Genomic DNA, 21755 nt, shown 5'->3' with positions numbered 1-21755 from the left:
GCAAAATGATCATGAGTCACTTCATGCCAACTGCATTACAACCACAGTCCCCTTCAGACTACTTGAGGACCAATCTTGAGGTCCTTGCCAAGGACATCCACCCAATGGACAAAATCGAATTGCATAAACAAACGGGTGAGATGGTGTATGCCTCCTTGGCAGACAAGACACTGGATAACTACAGGCTAGAAAATAGCCTAAATAATACAGCTGCCCAACTTGAGTTGGAGAGAGCATCCTCTCAAGCAAAGGATAACAGGATCAGGGCCTTAGAAGATATAATCATAGAGATTGGACATGATCCCAAGGACATCAAGGGCATACAAGAAATATTGAAATTGAGGGATGCAGACATGGCAACTTTGAGGAGAAAGATCAAAATCCCAGCAACAATTCACCCTCAAACCGATGAAGTTGCCCAGCTGAGACATGATCAAGATGCCACAGCTTTGCTGGTGTCTTTATATAAACAGCTAATCCAGACTCAAGAAAAGCTGGGTGAATTAGAGGCTGCACAGGCAGCATCGCAAGCATCATTACAGCAAAAGGAAGGAGGTCAATCATCTCAGCCTCCTCCAGAAATAATTAACCTGGAGGAACCTCCTCAGACCATAGCTTCTCCTACTGAAAAGACAACACCATCTACATTAGCAACTGCACCAACAACAACAAAGCAGGCTCCAAGCCTGGACATGCAGAAGCTCAAGAATGAAATACAATCCCTGGAAGCCCAAATGGCAGAGCTAAATGAGGCCAGGGAGAATCTAGCCAAGGTCAATGAGAGGTATGATAAATCCAAGTAGACTGTGGCAGAAAAGGGCAGGGAAATAAAAGCCCTCAAAGACAGGATAAAGGAGCTGGAGAAGACTCTCACACTGGATAAAGTGACAGCTGAGCTCAAGACAGTCTTATGGGCCAACATTGGCCAATCCATCACTGACCAATGGCAATATATTGAGACAATTCATGAGCAGTTGGAGCTCATTGCAAAAGCACAAAGGGAAATTCAGAGATCAAGGGCCTCTCTAGGCAATATGCCTGAAGTTGCCAACAGGATGATCAATGTGCTTAATAATAGAACAAGTGCTCAGTTAGCAACTATGGGAATTTCCAACAGAACTGAGACTATTTTGTTAGTAAAGAGGGTCCTGACACTAAGAAACCTAGTGCAGACATTAGAAAGAAGGACCCAGGACATGCAGATAGAGGTCAACAGATTCATGGACAAATTCATGGCCTTGCAAAACAGAGGTCTCCCTGGCTTACTGAACAGCGCAGGAAGACTACTTACACATGAGCAGTATGCCAAGAGGGTCAACACATTCGCCACAAATCAGATCACTGAAAGGCCCAGCACCTCAGAGGAAACAGGGCCAGCTACAGGACAAAGTCTCTACAACAGGGTAGAGAATTTATTCTTTATAATGAATGAAATTAAACACCTGTTTGAAGTGCCTCCCAATTTCTATAAATACACAGAGGCAAATGAGACTTTGGATGCAATTCTTAGACATCAACTTCCCACACAGGAATGGTGGACTAGCATGATATAGAAGATACTGTAAATCTAAAGGCTTCCAGCGTAGTTTTCAGCAAAAAACATAAGTCATCACCTTCAGAAAAAGTGATGCATACACGGTGGATGAGAGAGGAATGGGCTGAGCCAACTCAGCAGAAATATCCGGCCACTAAACCATTAGTGACAGCTGCAGACAGCAGGGCCGAGAAAGATACAACATGGAAAAGCATAAAGCCAAACCATTCAGCGTTAATGAGCAAACTTCAAACCGACTCAGTAACCTCCAAGGGTCAAGAAGACTCCTGACAAAGTTAAAGGGAATTCATTTTGTATTAATAGCAGCAGTAACTGCTTTTCTGATATTTTGTAAAAGTTGGTAACGTATTTAATTATCAGATAACTCAGTGGTTCAGATATTTTGGAACCGATTGTATAAATTCCCCCTCGCATAAGCTTGGAGGGGTTGTTGATTTCCTCTTGAAGAGATCCTATGCTGTAATTTATTCAGAGTTTAATAAAAGAAGTGATGGAATCTCTCAAGTCCTGAGCTGTTTGAATACGTTCATGGTGTTTGTTAAAAGTTGCAGGATCCCTGTGCATCTCACAATACAATAAGTCTTCTGTAACTCTCTTCGTTATGTGTTTCAGTCTTTTACAATCCATACATGTTTCTAAGTTCTAGTATTTAGCAGCAAAGAAAAAGAATAGCTTCAGGATTTATTCATGAAATACCCTGAGCTCAATCTATGTTGTTAATGAATGTTTTCTTCAGTTATAATCTTGATAAGTGTAATTCTTAATTGCTGCACTTTCAGAATATATCTTTCACAGTGACCCTTGTTTCAGGAATTCAAGTTTGCTCCTGTGCAATATACTTCACTTTCACACCACTAGCTTAGTGGAAAATTCTTAATTGCTTTCCATTGGCTAATCATACATCATCACCACAGTTTTAAGTTTGTTTGTTGGAATACCCAATAGGCCCTGCAGTCTGAACACTCCCACTTAAGCATTTCAAACAATTCTCAGCTCTAGACTCCATTGCCCAATGAATTACAACTGTCTGAACACTACATCTTAGGTATTGAAAGATATCATTCAACCAATATTCAAACCAAACCCTCACTTCATAACTAGTTTAAAATCCTCACAAAATAGAGATAAATCTTAAAGAGAGAGCCCTCTCTGATTACAGTTTGGCTAGAGACTGTAGTCCAAAGCTTGGTTAGTGGTTACCCCGGCCGTATTCCCTTAGGAGTCATAGGGAACAACCTGGGAGTTAACATAATTGGCGACTCCACTGGGGACATCTTATTTTTCAACTATTGTCTGTCTATAGACAGTGGTTCTAAAAATTTGAGTAGTCCCTTGAAACAGTTCTAAAAATATCCTAAAATATCAAAAAACAAGTTCAGAAGCTGGCTCCTAAAAGGGAAACTAGACATACTAGGTCAAACCCTGACCCCAATCCACCAGCTATTTTTGAAAATCCTAATACCATCCCCAAGATCATTAGGAAGCAGCGGGAACAGGAGACCCTTGCTGACTCAAGTCCTGAGACAGCTCATCCAAACCCTGTGCCAACTCCAATCAAGGTTTTATTTCGGTCTACCCTTGGTTCCCCCAGTTCACCATCCACATCTCAAAGCCCTCCTTTCACACCTCCATCCACTGCACATATTCCCTTGACTAACACTCTAGTCTCCACTTTTCCCACTACCCCTGTTATACCAGTCATTCATGCTATCCCAGTCATCCCTGTTAACCCTCTAAATCCTGCAAATATGGCAAACATATATGCTCCCCTGCAGTTACCTGCCAATGCTCCAGCTCTACCTCAGGACTATCAATCCAAGATCTCATATTTTGACTCCATTAGCACTTTCACAGCAATTCAGCATGCCAGAAGGATGCAAGACCACTTTGAGAACTATGAAATTGATGATGACAGTGTGAGAATGAGAGTCTTTGTTCAGAGCCTCACAGGGGATGTAAGAACTTGGTTTAGATCACTAGCTGCAAATACCATCACAACTCCTGATGACCTTTATCAAGCCTTTACTAATAGGTGGGAGAAGAAGAAAGATCCTCTGCACATACTGGGTGAATATGACACAATCAAACGAGGTCCTCAAGAGACCGTTTTGGATTATTGTGCAAGATTCAATAATGTATATAATGCAATACCACAGAATTTAAGACCTCCCCCTGATTTAGCCTTGTACAAATTTCCTGATGGTTTTGACCCTGATATGGCATATCAATTGAAAGAAAGGGCACCTGAAACCCTTGAAGAAGCCCAAAAGGTTGCTGTCACAGTAGAGGCTAACCTAATTGCCAAAAGAAACAGGGCAAGATTAGAAAAGAGAACCACCTTCAAAGAAGAACCCTTAGCCTTTGATCAAAAACTGGATGCAATACTCACTGGCATGAAGAGATTGGGGGACAGAGTAGAATCAGTTGAGAGAAAGGCATCATGGGAAGCACCACAAAATAACCCTAACAGGAATCCAAACTTTAGGAGAAATCAAAACCCAAACGTTGGCAAAACTAGTTCTGATCCAAACATAAGGCCTCCGTTCCAAGAAAACTATATTGAGGCATCCACTTCAAATGAGCAAACATATGACACCCACATTAACATAATGGCTCTGAATGATGAGCAGCAAGTTTTCTTGAGTCAAGAGGATCATAAAGATGATGAAATTCAGCAATTCCAAACCAGGTCAGGGTGAGTCATTTGACTTTAAACAAGGATATGCCACAGTTGTTTATGAAGTTCATAAACAATATAAGCTAAGAAGCAGAACTATAAATGTGACTCAGCCTGACAAGACAAAGGACACAACACAGCCTAAGAAAACTATTATCATAGAACCAAGTGACAAAACTGGTCCAATTACAGATGAGGTAACAGTTGAGGAAATAGCTGTAACTTCTCCCTCAAAACAGCAACCAGTAGAGTCATCACCCTTGCAGCCCAATCCAACTAACACTCCTCAAGAAGTCAGTAACAAGGACAAGCTTCAAGATCAAGATAAGAATCAAGAAGAAAACCTAATGAACAAGGAAAAGGCTGCCACCCACAACACCAAGATCCAATCTGAAATACCCTTTGACTTAGAAGCTGAAATTGGCAAATTGAAGGTAGCTGTCCCTCTTTCAGAACTAGCCAAGCATGACATTTATAGGCAACAAATCAAGAAGTCCCTTCAGCTAACTCATAATAAAGATAATGTAAATGTGTTATATGACACCCCAGAATTGCTTTTCGGTCCAGAAGTTGATGGAAAAACAGCCGTTGCAGGTATCTTACCTTTTTATGTCAGTTTACATGTTCATGATAAGATACTACACAATGCAATGTTTGATTCAGGTGCCTCTCACAACTTGATGCCCAAGTCAGTCATGGAAAGACTAAATCTAGACATTACAAGACCATATAAGGACCTATTCTCATTTGAATCCAGCCAAGTCAAGTGTCTAGGCTTGATAAAAGACTTATGTGTGTCCCTTGTTCAGTACCCAAATAAAACAATTCTCATCGATGTGGTGGTTGCTGATATCCCACCTAAATATGGGATGCTGTTATCAAGATCATGGGGGGCTAAACTCCAAGGTTCCCTACAACTAGACATGTCGTATGCAACCATCTCAGTCTTCGGTCAACCCAAGAGGTTATATAGAGAGTCACTGATGAAATACATGGTCAGCAGTGAAGAAAAACCTCAAAATTTTCCCATATATGCTGTCCATTCTGACATAGACTCATACATTCTTTTCAATGACAATACAGGTCTTACAAATCATGATGTTGAAACCAAAACACATAAACAAGATCAGGACATTAATGAACAAGCTACTGCTCTAGAAATCAAGCTAATTCAATCAAGTGATCAGACTGTCCTAGAAGACAAACCAGGTGAAAAACCAGAACTTCAACTTACAATCCCAGATCACAGAGAAATTATTAAATCACCCCTAGAAAAAGAGAACCTATGGTTTCTAGAATTTGATGGGTCAGTCAACAAGTTAGGGGCAGGAGCAGGGGTTTGGATACATAATAAACAAAATAGTCATGCAAAGGGCCGAGCCTATAGGTTAAACTTCAGGTGCACCAACAATATGGCTGAATATGAAGCTCTCTTGCTAGGCCTTAAGCTAGTAAAATCCTTACAAGCCATAAAAGTTTCAATTATGGGAGATTCAGACTTGATTATCCAACAAGTAAAGGGAAATTTTGTTACTAATGATAAAAGACTGAGATCTTATAGATCTGCTGCTTCTGAACTACTACAGTCCTTCACTGAATTTCAAATTATCAAGATTCCCAGGACCCATAACCTGCATGCTCATAGCTTGGCCACATTTGCAAGCACCTGCAAGTTACCTTTTGAGCCCCATCATTGCTTTACAGCTGAGGTAAAGCACAGACCTTCTGTCCCAAACAATGTCAAAGACTGGCAAGTATTTGAAGATGATGCACAGATAAATAATTTCCTGACCTTGCAACAAGAATTTGCAGGACTAAATATTGACACTGAGGGAGCAAGTCAATCACAAATACTTGAAAGAGCAAGTCAATCACAAATACAGAGTAAACAGAATAACAAGCCAATGTCACCTAAGACAGCTCACCAAATCCTACATCCAACAATTTTCAACAAAGACAATATACAAGAAATTCGACAAATCAGTTATGAAGAAGTGGCTGATGCTGAAGCTGAAGTGATACAATTGAAAGACAATTTTCTTCCAACAGGCCTAACCCCACTAGAGGATATCTTTGATTCAAATGATGTCCCAAGAAAACCAAAAATGCAGCCCCTTAACTCTGCCATTGAAGAATGCAACATTGGAACCATTGAAAAGCCCAAGATAATAAAATTGTCTGCTTCATTACCTCCTGATCAAAAGCCTAAATATATTGACCTCTTCAAGGAGTTCCAGGATGTCTTTGCATGGAGTTATGAGGATTTAAAATCCTATGACACCTCTGTAATTCAACACACTATCCCTCTCAAGCCAGATCAAAAACCCTTTAAGCAAAAATTGAGGAGAATCAATCCTATGCTTCTCCCAGCAATGGAACAAGAGGTACAAAAAATGTTTAAGGCTGGCATCATAGCACCAATCAGATTTTCTGATTGGATTTCAAACTTAGTCCCTACAAGAAAGAAAACTGGTGAAATAAGGCTCTGTGTTGATCTAAGGAACCTAAATCAAGTGTCCTTGAAAGATAACTACCCCTTACCTAAGATGGATCACATCTTGGAGAGAGTAGTGGGGGCCTCAAGAATTTCTCTACTTGATAGATTCTCAGGTTTCAACCAGATCCTAGTTCACCCTGATGATCAGGACAAAACGGCATTTACAACCCCTTGGGGAACCTTCAAATATGTGAAAATGCCTTTTGGATTGAAAAATGCAGGGGCTACCTTTCAAAGAGCAATGGATATTGCTTTTGCCAAAGAGATCCATGATTTCCTTGTGGTCTACTTAGATTACCTTACACCATTTTCAAAATCTGACCCTGAACATCTGAAACATCTAAGGCAGATATTCATAACTTGTAAGAAATATGGAATTTCCTTAAATCCCAAGAAATCCCTGTTTGGTTTGGAAGAAGGTAAACTGTTGGGTCACATCATTTCAAAGGATGGCATTAGGATCGACCCAGACAGAATCCAGGCCATCTTACAAATGCCTCATCCAAGAAATGTAAAGGAATTACAAGCCTTTCTGGGTAAAATCAACTTCCTAAGGAGATTTATCCCAAATTTGGCCGAATTAAGCAGATTACTCAATAACATGCTAAAAAAGGATTCAAAAGTAAAATGGACAGTAGAAGCAAATCAAGCTTTTGAAGGTATCAAACTAGCCCTCACCCAAACCCCAGTCTTAACCAACCCTCAATTTGATAAGGAATTTATCATATTTTCCTTTGCTTCGCAACACACAATTGCGGCTGTCTTATTATAGAAAGATGACCAAGGAAATGAAAAACCTATTGCTTTTTTTAGTAGAGCTCTTAGAGATGCACCCCTAAAATACCAGATCATGGAAAGGCAAGCATATGCTTTGGTCAAAGCTATTAAAGACTTTAGGATCTACATCCTATACTCCCATGTTATAGCCTATGTACCAAGCCCAATTGTGAAAGACATACTTACTCAAGAGAACTTAGAGGGCAGAAGAGGAAAATGGATTGCCAACATTTTAGAATTTGACATTGAAATAAAACCTACAAAACTGATAAAAGGGCAAGGCTTGGCCAAACTAATGACAGAAGCAAACTTCCAAGCCCTAGACATAAACCAGCTAGACAATGAACCGGAGCTGGCGACTCCAAAGATCAATGTAGCCTTTGAACAATCCCCTTGGTATTCTGATATATGTTATGTATTACAAAACCTGAGTGCTCCACCAGGATTGTCCAGAACTAAGTGTAGGTTCCTAAAAATGAAAGCTTCAAATTTTTGTGTAATAGATGGCAATTTGCTTTGGAAAAACCATGAGGGTATACTGTTAAACTGCTTGATTGAGAATGAGACTAACAATGTCACCAAAGAATTTCATGCAGGTGACTGTGGTGGACACTTGTATTGGAAGTCCACTGTAGATAAGATACTGAGGGCTGGTTACTATTGGCCCACCATTTTCTCTGATGTCAAGAAATTCACCTCCTCATGTCATAAATGTCAAGTGTTTGAGGGAAAGAGAAAGTTACTGCCACTCCCTTTGAGGCCTATTGCAACAGAGAGACCTTTTCAACAATGGGGCTTGGATTTCATTGGGGAAATTCACCCTTCATCTTCAGGCCAACATAGATGGATCCTAACAGCTACAGACTACTTTACTAAATGGATTGAAGTTGTTCCATGCAGACAAGCAAATGATTCCACTATCATTCAGTTCCTTGAGACCAATATTCTTTCTAGATTCGGTTGTCCTGATAAAATAATAACAGACAATGCTGCTGCCTTCAGATCTAAGAAGATGGTGAATTTCTGTCACAAATTTCACATTACCTTGGGCCATTCTACTGCATATTATCCCCAAGGAAATGGCCTCGCCGAATCATCAAACAAAAGCCTTGTGAACATCATAAAGAAGGTATTGGAAGAAAATAAGAAGAATTGGCATAAGAAGCTTGTGAATGCCTTATGGGCAGATAGACTAACAACCAAAAGATCAATTGGGATCAGCCCATATGAGTTAGTCTATGGATTAGAAGCCAAATTTCCTTCATCACTGGGAATCCCTGTCATGAAATTACTTCAAGAGAGACTAGAGTCAAGCTGAGCCAAATGATATGCAAAGAACGGTAACTCAAATTATATGTTTACAGCAAACTAGAGACCAAGTTTACAGCAGAGTTCAAGTTTTGCAAGAAAAGTTAAAGAAAGCCTTTTACAGAAGGACCAAGGCAGAAGATTTTAATGTTGGAGACAAATTCATCAAGTGGGATTCAAGAAGAGAAGATAAGGGAAAACATGGAAAATTTGATTCCCTTTGGAGAGGACCATTTGCTGTTCAAGCAGTACAAGGAAATAATACTTACTTCCTTAAAAGTCTTAATGAAACTGATTTGGATGAAGGTCCTGTGAATGGCAGGATGTTGAAGCACTATTTTGACTACCATCCATAAGTGCAACCTGAGGTTCCCTTGTACATATCCAGTTGTACATATTACTTTCTGTTAAATATGTAAAAATGCAGTTTCTCAAGTTTATAGGGTATCAACATAAGGCTAATAAATTCAGAGATTTACCAAGATGGGAAGAGCACAAATTTGGCATTTCAAAGCAGCATACTTCAAACTTTGGTAAAAGCAGTCAAGGGCCCAAGGCATTCTGACCTGCTGTTCTTGGCCTTTCAAATGGAAAAGCCATCCCCATGTGGAGCCACTGTTAGCTACCTATATCAATAGGTTTCATATTTCATGATTGGAAAAGAAATTTCCAAATATGCTCTGCTTTGGTGATACAAAGATCCCATATTTCCATGAGAAAACAATGTGTGTATATAGCTTTATGTTGACTCAATTTTGATGGATGGTCCAACAGCCTAATCTGGATCATGCCATGTTTCAATTTTCTGTTGTAGAATAGAGAAAGAAATCTGTCCAAACTTTTTAATCTTGGCAGACCAATAGCTTAGATAGAGAATTAAGGTTCCCAACTGCTTAATCTGGGGCCTTGGAAGCAATAAGGGTAGTGCTAGATAGACAATCAAAAGAAAAAGCCAATGGAAAAGAAAAGGCACATATGGGTCTGCAAGTCCAAGTGCACCCTCCAAGAAGAAACAAAAAATGTTAGGCAAGCAGATGGGTAGGTAGATGGGGTTGCAGAAATGTCATTCCTTTCCAACTGAATCTTGCTGGTCAAAACAAGGAAAGCATCAATGGATAGAAAAGCTCCTCTTCTCTATCACTTTGCTGTAACACAATGGAGCATGTCTAACTTCCTTTTTCCCTTTCTCATATTCATTTCTAACATCCCTACACCAGTGGTGTTCATGAAAGAATTCAAGGTTTTATGTTGGTTCTGGTTTCCTTTAGAGCCACATTTCTTGTCTAAAAAAATCTTTTCATTTTGATCTACTTCCTATACTAAGTTGATTTCATACGAAAACTTAGTGTTTCACCCCTTCCCCCACTCTTACTAACCCCTAGCTTCTTATTATCTAAATCCCCTATGTTCCCCTTTTTCCTACTATTATAAACACTATGGTGTATAAACCCCAAGCATGCTATAAATACCCCTTCCCCTTGGCACTATAGCCATATGTTCACAGTCAGGGATTAAAGTGACATCCGGTCACTTTAAGAACCCAAACCCTACCCCTTGTCCCCCTTCAGAAGTTATCCAAACCATTAACCCGCTTTATTTGCAAAAAGCATACAAAAACCCACTTTTTCCCGTTTACCCAAAGTCTTAGCGCTATGCGCATTTTTGTAAAAACATTGAAAAAACCATATGAATCGCCAAATTCCCAAAGGTCCCGCCGGGCGCAAATTTCAAAAGAAATATTATTTTAATCCCGCCCGCATCCGTATCGTCCGGCCAGCTCAACGATCCGTCGACCGTCGGATCAGGCCCTTTTCATCCGACGACCCTCGTACATATCGGACCGGCCCCGATGTCCGAAAGATACCTTCCGATATCTGTCAGAGGGTGACGTCACGCCTCTGCCACGCGTCACCCCCACATCGTATCAGAGGTACCTTTGACATTTCTGCTTCCGTATGTAAGGCGGTGCGATATGAAACCGCTAACCACTTCCGGTTTCGGTTAATCCGTCCTGCCAGCATCACTGCTACGTCAGCGCCGCGTCGGTACGCCCCGTCCGCCATTGCTCCACCTGTCTGCCACCTCACCATCCCCGTGGACCTCTCTTATGCCGCCGCATCACCCGATGACATCATGCTGACGTCATCCGACCTTGACCCCACCTGATGACGTGATGCTGATGTCATCCAAAAAGGCGCCAATATTCCAAAAAATCCATATTTTGGCCAAAATTTCGCGTTTTTTTGCACTTTTTGCCAAAAACGCTGTTGTTTTTTCTGCATGGTTTTTACGTCCAACTGCGCACCAACCTGCTGAACTCGACCTGGAGATTGCTGGCACGCCATTTCCACCTGCATTCGTGTCCATTGTTCTCTGTATACCAAGTATTTATCCTTCTGAGTCCCTCCTGCACCTGGTTCCGTCTGTAAATTACCAAGAAAGCTTAAAACACCGAGAAACTTATAATTCACCAGCAAATCCCCTGTGCCTAGCCCCCATTTACACTCTAAGGTCGAAATTCACCGGTTGAGCCTTGTTTGCCCGAGTTTTTTACCAATAACTGCATTCTGTTCGCGCAATCGAGAAATGGTAACCCAAACTGTACCAATTTGCTGAGAAAAGGAGTTTAAGACCAGACATTTGCCTTATCCATCCTTTAAGTAGTATTTCAATTGCTGCAATTGACCATTTATCCTCTGTCCCTCAGTAATTTACCTTTCTGTTCAAAGAAAACTCTGTGGTGTTGCTCTGCACAGTAACACCAGTTTATAAACGACATAAATCCTAAAAGTAACCATGGATCCACCAGTAGCTCCTGTAGCATTGAATATTGCTCCTCTAAATGCCCCTCAGAGACAATTGGAGTGGCAGCCTCTAGCAGACCTGGATTATCAGATAGCAGAAGAAATGCTAATGGACAACAAGTACCACATTCATTTGCTGAATGAGTTGAGGATTAAACATGAGGCTGGAACAGATGTATTGGGCATTTGGGATTCTTTCTTCCCTCTATTCAAACTCCCTCAGGTCAACCAGTTTCCTGACCTAATCCACCTATGTGCTGAATCCTACGACGCCACTCAGAGGGCTGTGATTGACCCTTCAGGCTCAGTTGTTTTCTATGTCACCCCTGAAGCCATCAGAGAGATGCTCCATTTCAAAACTGAGAAGAAATTAGTCCCTTTATCACTGGCTGATCTGATAAAGCAAGGAGACAAATTGACAGATGCCCAGATCACCAAGCTAAATCAATTATATAGTGCCTCTAACACAGTGAAGTACCCTCCCATTTCTCATGTTTACCTAAACCAATTGAGCAGGGACCTTGTAGACATGATCAGTCCCATTCTGGGCTATAATTCTATTGAGTTTGTTGATGAGACTGTGCTGGTGATGATGCTCATGTTTGCCCCTGGCAAGTCTCCAATCTGCTATGACTATGCCACTTATATATCTGACAAAATACATGAGCAATTGATGAACTTACCAAGAGAAAGAGTGTTCAAATACACCTCCTACATCTACCACTTGATTTTGTATTATCAACATGAGAAGTTCCACTTTGCTATAAAGAGAGTGGATGCACAAGGAAATCCAAGGTCAGTGGTGTATTGGTCCTCTGCCTTCCACTGCAGATCTGTTTCTCCATACACCTATTGTGAATTTATAGACCTCTTCATCCACCCAGCCATGTCTCTGCTCATGAGCTCACCTCCTCCTAGGCTAACTGATGAGTTGCAGAGGATTCTTCAACTGTCCAAGGCATACAACATCGGGGATTGGTATTATTACCAACACCACACAGTCATCAGAATATATGGGTGTGAGCTGCCCCCATACAGATTGCCCAGATATGTGCCCATGAGATTGTTTGCCCTGGAATACTTCAGGCAATTTGGGAATGCTGATGTGCTGCACTTTTCAAGCAGAGGCAAGAAAGCACAACTCAAGGTCAGAAACCAATTAGGCCACTTCATCTACAACAAAAGGGAGGAAGGTTGGCAAGAAGCCGACAACATGTTAGGATCCCTTGGCCTACAGACCAGTTTCCTTTGGAAACCTTATGACCCCAATCACTTCATAACTCTAAGAAGGGTCAAGTATAGGCTGTCTGGTTATGACCATGTAAGGTTGCCTCACATAGAAAAATATGCAAATCAAGTAAAATGGAGGAGGGGAACCTTAGAGGAGGCTGCTACACAAGAAGAATTAAATCAAAGAGCAGTTAGAAATATCCAAAAGATGGCTGACTTGGAGCTTTGTGCACAGGTGTTTACTCTTCCAAGCACTCAAGTGGGAGCAGTTGCATCTTCCTCCACAGCAAATCAGCAAGCGGTTAAAGTTACTGAGCAAACCTCAAGCAAAGGCAAAGAAAAGGAGATGGAACCAGAACAGCCACCTCATGAGGAGGCACAACAGCAACAACAACAGGTACAACAGCAACAAGAGGGTCAGCAAGAGAAAGAGTAGCCATTATAGCAAGAAAAGGCAGCTGAAGCCCCAATTTCCACTGAGCAGCAGGCTCAGGACACAGTGCCTCCTAGGCCAGAAACGACAGTGGAGGCCTCAGTCCTCCAAACCCCACAAAAAGAAGACATAAGCAGGAAGAGGGACAAAGAGACTCCCCTCACAACAACAACGGCTCAAGGGGAGAAAAGACACAGAATGAATCCCCTTTCAGAAGAGGAAATGCCTCTGGGGCAATCTTTGGGCATGGGCCCACCAAGTCTGGAGGCCTCAACAAGTTCCTTCTAGCAGGAACAAGAGAGGATGATGGGAGGAGAAGTCAGCTCCTCAAGCCAGCAGAGAGAAGGTGAACTGAGCATCAAACAACAGTTCATTGACATAAAGAGGAGGAATGAGCCGATAAAGATACAACTATATAATCATTTGTTGAAAATGGCTCCCACCAACCAGCAAAGGCTCATGTCTGCATATGATGTTAATGAAGGCAAAATGATCATGAGTCACTTCATGCCAACTGCATTACAGCCACAGTCCCCTTCAGACTACTTGAGGACCAATCTTGAGGTCCTTGCCAAGGACATCCACCCAATGGACAAAATCGAATTGCATAAACAAACGGGTGAGATGGTGTATGCCTCCTTGGCAGACAAGACACTAGATAACTACAGGCTAGAAAATAGCCTAAATAATATAGCTGCCCAACTTGAGTTGGAGAGAGCATCCTCTCAAGAAAAGGATAACAGGATCAGGGCCTTAGAAGATATCATCATAGAGATTGGACATGATCCCAAGGACATCAAGGGCATACAAGAAATATTGAAATTGAGGGATGCAGACATGGCAGCTTTGAGGAGAAAGATCAAAATCCCAGCAACAATTCACCCTCAAACAGATGAAGTTGCCCAGCTGAGACATGATCAAGATGCCACAGCTTTGCTGGTGTCTTTATATAAACAGCTAATCCAGACTCAAGAAAAGCTGGGTGAATCAGAGGCTGCACAGGCAGCATTGCAAGCATCATTACAACAAAAGGAAGGAGGTCAATCATCTCAGCCTCCTCCAGAAATAATTAACCTGGAGGAACCTCCTCAGACCACAGCTCCTCCTACTGAAAAGACAAAACCATCTACATCAGCAACTGCACCAACAACAACAGAGCAGGCTCCAAGCCTGGACATGCAGAAGCTCAAGAATGAAATACAAGCCCTGGAAGCCCAAATGGCAGAGCTAAATGAGGCCAGGGAGAGTCTAGCCAAGGTCAATGAGAGGTATGATAAATCCAAGCAGACTGTGGCAGAAAAGGGCAGGGAAATAAAAGCCCTCAAAGACAGGATAAAGGAGCTGGAGAAGAAGCTCACACTGGATAAAGTGACAGCTGAGCTCAAGACAGTCTTATGGGCCAACATTGGCCAATCCATCACTGACCAATGGCAATATATTGAGACAATTCATGAGCAGTTGGAGCTCATTGCAAAAGCACAGAGGGAAATTCAGAGATCAAGGGCCTCTCTAGGCAATATGCCTGAAGTTGCCAACAGGATGATCAATGTGCTTAATAATAGAACAAGTGCTCAGTTAGCAAGTATGGGAATTTCCAACAGAACTGAGACTATTTTTTTAGTAAAGAGGGTCCTGACACTAAGAAACCTGGTGCAGACATTAGAAAGAAGGACCCAGGACATGCAGACAGAGGTCAACAGATTCATGGACAAATTCGTGGCCTTGCAAAACAGAGGTCTCTCTGGCTTACTGAACAGCGCAGGAAGACTACTTACACATGAGCAGTATGCCAAGAGGTTCAACACATTCGCCACAAATCAGATCACTGAAAGGATCAGCACCTCAGAGGAAACAGGGCCAGCTACAGGACAAAGTCTCTACAACAGGGTAGAGAATTTATTCTTTATAATGAATGAAATTAAACACCTGTTTGAAGTGCCTCCCAATTTCTATAAATACAAAGAGGCAGATGAGACTTTGGATGCAATTCTTAGACATCAACTGCCCACACAGGAATGGTGGACTAGCATGATACAAAAGATAGTGTAAATCTAAAGGCTTCCAGCGTAGTTTTCAGCAAAAAACATAAGTCATCACCTTCAGAAAAAGTGATGCATACACGGTGGATGAGAGAGGAATGGGCTAAGCCAACTCAGCAGAAAGATCTGGCCACTAAAGCATTAGTGACAGCTGCAGACAGTAGGGCCGAGAAAGATACAGCATGGCAAAGCATAAAGCCAAACCATTCAGCATTAATGAGCAAACTTCAAACCGACTCAGTAACCTCCAAGGGTCAAGAAGACTCCTGACAAAGTTAAAGGGCATTCATTTTGTATTAATAGCAGCAGTAACTGCTTTTCTGATATTTTGTAAAATTTGGTAACGTATTTAATTATCAGATAACTCAGCGGTTCAGATATTTTGGAACCGATTGTATAAATTCCCCCTCGCATAAGCTTGCAGGGGTTGTTGATTTCCTCTTGAAGAGATCCTATGCTGTAATTTATTCAGAGTTTAATAAAAGAAGTGATGGAATCTCTCAAGTCCTGAGTTGTTTGAATGCGTTCATGGTGTTTGTTAAAAGTTGCAGGATCCCTGTGCATCTCACAATACAATAAGTCTTTTGTAACTCTCTTCGTTATGTGTTTCAGTCTTTTACAATCCATACATGTTTCTAAGTTCTAGTATTTAGCAGCAAGGAAAAAGAATAGCTTCAGGATTTATTCATGAAATACCCTGAGCTCAATCTATGTTGTTAATGAATGTTTTCTTCAGTTATAATCTTGATAAGTGTAATTCTTAATTGCTGCACTTTCAGAATATATCTTTCACAGTGACCCTTGTTTCAGGAATTCAAGTTTGCTCCTGTGCAATATACTTCACTTTCACACCACTAGCTTAGTGGAAAATTCTTAATTGCTTTCCATTGGCTAATCATACATCATCACCACAGTTTTAAGTTTGTTTTTTGGAATACCCAATAGGCCCTGTAGTCTGAACACTCCCACTTAAGCATTTCAAACAATTCTCAGCTCTAGACTCCATTGCCCAATGAATTACAACTGTCTGAACACTACATCTTAGGTATTGAAAGATATCATTCAACCAATATTCAAACCAAACCCTCACTTCATAACTAGTCTAAAATCCTCACAAAACAGAGATAAATCTTAAAGAGAGAGCCCTCTCTGATTACAGTTTGGCTAGAGACTGTAATCCAAAGCTTGGTTAGTGGTTACCCCGGCCGTATTCCCTTGGGAGTCATAGGGAACAACCTGGGAGTTAACAGGAAGTATGGCAGGGTGACGGGGAACTATTTGTGTCTCAGGGAAAGTATGCCAACATGATACTCAGGAGGTTTCACATGGAGAGAAACAAATCCATGGTGACACCTCTAGTGGATAAATGGAGGAAGGAGGATGCTACTTTAGGGGAAGTAGTGGAAGCTACTATTTATAGGAAGCTTGTGGTTCACTCATGTATTTGGTGAACACGTGACCAAACATTTTCTATGCAGCTATCCAACATAGTCAAGTGATGGTTTGGCCTGCCAAGCTATATTGGAAGGCGATAAAGCATGTGTTGAGATACCTCAAAGGAAATACTTAGTATGGATTGTAGTACAGACGGACAGAGGGAGTGAAGCTTCAAGGATTCACCAATTCAAATTGGGTAGGGTGACCATCCAACAGGAAGAGCACATTAGGAGGGATCTTTAGTATTGGATCAACAATAGTTTCTTGGTAAAGTAGGAAACATGTATTAGTTGCACTCAGTTTAGGAGAGGCAGAGTACATGGCTGCAAGTCAGGAAGCATGTGAGGCCATCTGGATGAGGAAGATTCTGGTTGGTTTGTTTGGTTAGTAGATGGATCCAACTATGATTTATTGCAATAATCAGAGTCATATCAAACTCTCTGAAAATACAATTTTTCATGATCAGTCCAAGCATATAGATATCTGATATCATCATCTTCGAGATTGTGTATTGAGGCGGATTATGTTGTTGGAGTACATTCCCATGGAGGAGAAAGATGATGACATTTTGACAAAGGAATTTTCAAGATGTAAATTCAAGTTTCACAGAGACAGGATTGGGGTAGCTGATAATCCCTTTCTTGTTGAGAGGGAGTGTTGAGAAATGGCAACAATAAATTCCAGTTTAATTTGTCCTTGAATTAAACTGTGAATTAAAATCGAATTCTATTCTCATAGAAACTTGTAAATAGTTAATTAAGTTTAATTGACTTATGTATCTTAGGAATTTCGATTTGGAAGTCTTTCTATAGCCATTTATATGTTCTCCCTAAATTTTAGGGGTCTAGGATGAGTTTATTTGAGTTTTAATTAGATAACTCAGTTTGACTGAGTTATAGACAATTAAACTAGTTCTAACTATTTGTGGAACTAGTAGAGGTCTAGTAGTGAGTTGGTTCACTAGTGCATCCTCAGTGCTACTCTAGGTAACTGAAGAATCCCTCACGAGAAGCTCATGCATGTTAGTTCAGAGAAATATCCAGTTGAGACTAGAGTGCAGGGAAAATGTACTATCAGTTGTATGATGATCCAAGTTGTATAGGTCATGCATGCAATGATAGAAGGACCTAGTTTTGGATTGCACAGTTATGGAGGAAGGATTTCACAATTAAATATGGGCTGATCCTCATAGGAATTGTGCAAGGAAACTTGGGCTTGGAAGGCAGCACAATTGGCTAAGTGTTGGCTAGAGAGGGCTTGTGAGGCAGAGATTTGGTCATACTTGTGTAGGAATTGTTCTTGTGGGAACAAGCTTTGTATTATCACTTAGGTTTTAAGTAATGTAATAGATATTTGGGGTTTTGAGTAGTGGATTTCCCTAGAGAAAAATTGTGTTATATGTTTTTCATTATCTTCCTCTTGTCGATTATTTTTTCCATCGATCTATTGGTTTCCATTGTTTAAAGAGTAGAGTAGATTCTTGCCTTGTGCTTTAGTACATTACATGAGTTGTGAATCTACAAGAAAATCTACACAAAGTTTACATGGATTTACTTCAATGTGAACCAAATATTGAGAGAGAGATGTCTACAACTTGTAGAGTCTTCCTTCATGAATCCCAATGAATTTTGCATTGTTGATGCTAGAGAATTTATCCCACCCGATAACCTTTCCATCTATAAAATCAATTCTATCTCCCTTATCTTCTAGACAAGAAATATAAAGTGAATTCTTTTGAAAACCATGTATGAATATAATTTTGTTGAGATGAATGTTTCCTCCATTCTCTAAGTCTAATGAGGTTGATCCAATTCCTCTTATAAGATAGATCTTCTTGTCAACAACTTCAATAGAGTAGGAATATTTTCCTCTTGATAAGGTCTTTAGTTATTTGTGTTCACCTATGATATGTCTAGATGCCCCATTGTTGATTACCCATATACTTTCATCTTCAAGCATACCTATAAGTGATGAGAATAACAATTTTCCATTTGTATAATTCTTGCTCATAAAATTCTTGGTATATAATAGGAGTTTCCAAAATTCTTTGATGCCTTTATTCAGATGACTTAAACTTAATAACTGATTGTGATTTATTTTCACCAAATTTCTTGATTATTATCTTATTCTCTTATTATTATGGTGTTATTATCATCAAATATCTACCAAAACAAGAATATCAACAATGCATAAGAACATAGGATGTAGGTTGTAAGTCAGGGCCAAAACCTCTCCACTTGAGAGGAAAGCCCACAAATGTGTTCTCTTCTTATAAATTCTTCAAATGATGAATTGCAAGACCTCTAGACCAAGAATAATACCCTTCCAAGATCAAGCCAAACCTTCTTGATGATGTGCTTCTTCTATTCAAGTCAAACCTAGTCAAATATATTCTATCTACACAATTTCAACCTTTAGCTACAAAATTTCAACCTCCACTAGAGGTCAGAAATTTTCGGCCCCTACAACATTTTTTGCTTCCACAACTATGAGAAATTTTAGGGTCTCGAGGCTTCCTTTGACCTTCACTTGGGTTGCTTCTCCTTCTAAGTCTTGTAGGTAACCTTAGGGTCCTTTCTGCGACCTTGTTTTTGCAACTTTGACAACTTAAACCTTGTAGTTGCAAAGCCATAGCCTTTCCTTCACACATGTGAGTAAGAGAGAGAGAGAGATAACCCAAGAAATTCGTCCTTCATCCTTATATACTTATTCACTTTCCATTCTTCTACTTCTCCTTTGCTTTGATGATGATAAGTGAGTGATTGTCCGTAGGAGGTCAACTTCCCTCATATATATAGGCTTCCAAGGAGGATGACATTCCCTAATGAGGTTGGCTTCTTAGCTTCTACGACGAAGTGGACTTGGCAGGTATTTTGACACTTTTAAACACAACATTAATTCTTTTGACATGTTATAATGTTCCCAATGGGGTATTCTTTATATGACAACAAGTTAATTGACTTATTAACACTAGAACAAACCGTAGAGGCACTCAATGGGTGTTTGACCTTTAAATAAAATGACCTTGATCATGAAAACCATGATAGAAAAATAAAAATAATAATTTTTATTTATTTTTACAATATGCAAGAATCAAGGGTACATTTCACATTTATGAAGACTGAACCTAGTTACACATTTCAACAACAGTTCCCTATTTTTTTTGCAGTTACCTTTTTTCATATTGTAGTTCACGGAAGCCCAATACCAGTCCCGATTGGGACAAATCTATTTAATTTTAGGATTAAATAGAAGGATTTTGATGACTGCCTTAGATGCCAAACATAAATGTAGGTTTGGTTATGTAATCCCTTCAATTTGTACATTCCTTCCTTTTACAAAATATCTTTGTTTCAGAGATAAATTATAATTTATTGTATCTACTTAATTTATTAGAGAAAGCATATTGCTAATTTTTCCTAGTATGCAAGAACAGATAGTTAAAGATAGAATATGCCAGAATTGCATAGTGAATGAGCTAGTGATTTGAGTTGATAAAAATTATCATTATCAATATAAGCGACTTCACCGTAATTCAAGGCTCTTAATATTTTGCATAAGATCTTGTATAGATATGAATTTTGTGGAGTTGCCCAAAAGCATTAATAGAACATAAGTTTTTGAGGATATTATTTTAACCTTTATATTATATCTAATCTTCTATTACTAATCACAATGAAAATGAATGCTTGAGAACAATTTTGTATTTTAGATATGTGTTATGTGTATAGTATTTATTTTAATCATAGCTATGATTATTGGAATTTGAATCTCAATGGAGTTCTTGTTACTATAACTATGTTTCTTATTATTCAATACTTATGCTTTGAGCTCTTATATTACATCTTACATACATGTCCCAAGAATAGAAGGTTATCAGGATGATGCTCAATAATTGTTTTTAATGGAAATACATAATGTACGACAACTTTTATTATTTTCATTATCAAAGATTTGTAGTTCTATTTACTATGAATTTCAAAACATGTTATAGGTTTTACTATTTTAAATTTGTGTGGAGTGTAGAAGTGTGGAAAAGGATTTCATTGTGCCTCTCTCATATCTCCACACTTCACACAATGAAAGCTTCTTTCACACCTCATAATGAGATTGATATATTGATTTTGTGTGACTTGAATATCAGTTATAGACTTTCTTGATACATAATATTACTTGGTGTTTGTCTCACTTCCATTTAATATTAATTATTTATTACTGGATAATGTACAATAACTTGTATTATTTCAATTAACGAATTAAATATTTTAATCTTAAGCACAATGAAATATTCCTCTGCACTCCATAGAATAAAATATTCCTCCCCCCTCTACACTTTGTACTATGAAAACCATAACACCCCACCCCACATTTACCCACTTTTAAAAGCTATCCATGGTAAACATTAGCTGAGAGTGACTATGCATGAACCAACATCCAAGTTCTAGTTATGGAATTGAGGCCTACTACTGTTAGTCTTTACTGCAACCTTTAGGAACTCTAGATCACCCATATGTCAAGCAACATCTACTGATCAACTTTCCATGCAGTGGAACTAAATTATTTACCCATCTTAGAGCCCAGATGCGTGGATGCTAATATTTCCATGTGGATTGAAGGCTCCAACCACATTCATTGGCCATCCTCTTTGTAGCTACAACCAAAATTTATTAGTTAAGAGACTGCAACCAGAAGACATTTTCCATATTTTTAGGGCTAGCTCTAGGCCAATTTCCTAGAATGACCCAAAATCATCTAGTACTCTGTCATTAACCTATAGGAGTGTTGATTTACTATTATTGGCCTTATTCCTACTTAGGCTCATCAAATGCACGAAAATCATTTATACAAACACTTGGTAGACAAGGTGCTTGTAAGTCATGAATGCATCAATTAATTAAGTTCATCGTAGAATCATCAAGAAGGCTTGTTCCCCTCTATTACTAGCTACAATAACACACATTATCTTGTGCATTAATACAAGATAACTAAGAGCCCATA

The sequence above is a fragment of the Pinus tabuliformis genome, chromosome J (genome assembly GCF_031772625.1).
Source record: "Pinus tabuliformis cultivar Carrire ecotype Pingquan chromosome J, CPIR1, whole genome shotgun sequence".
Lineage (NCBI taxonomy): Eukaryota > Viridiplantae > Streptophyta > Pinopsida > Pinales > Pinaceae > Pinus > Pinus tabuliformis.
The sequence above is the reverse complement of the archived record's forward strand: the minus strand, read 5'-3'. Positions refer to the sequence as shown.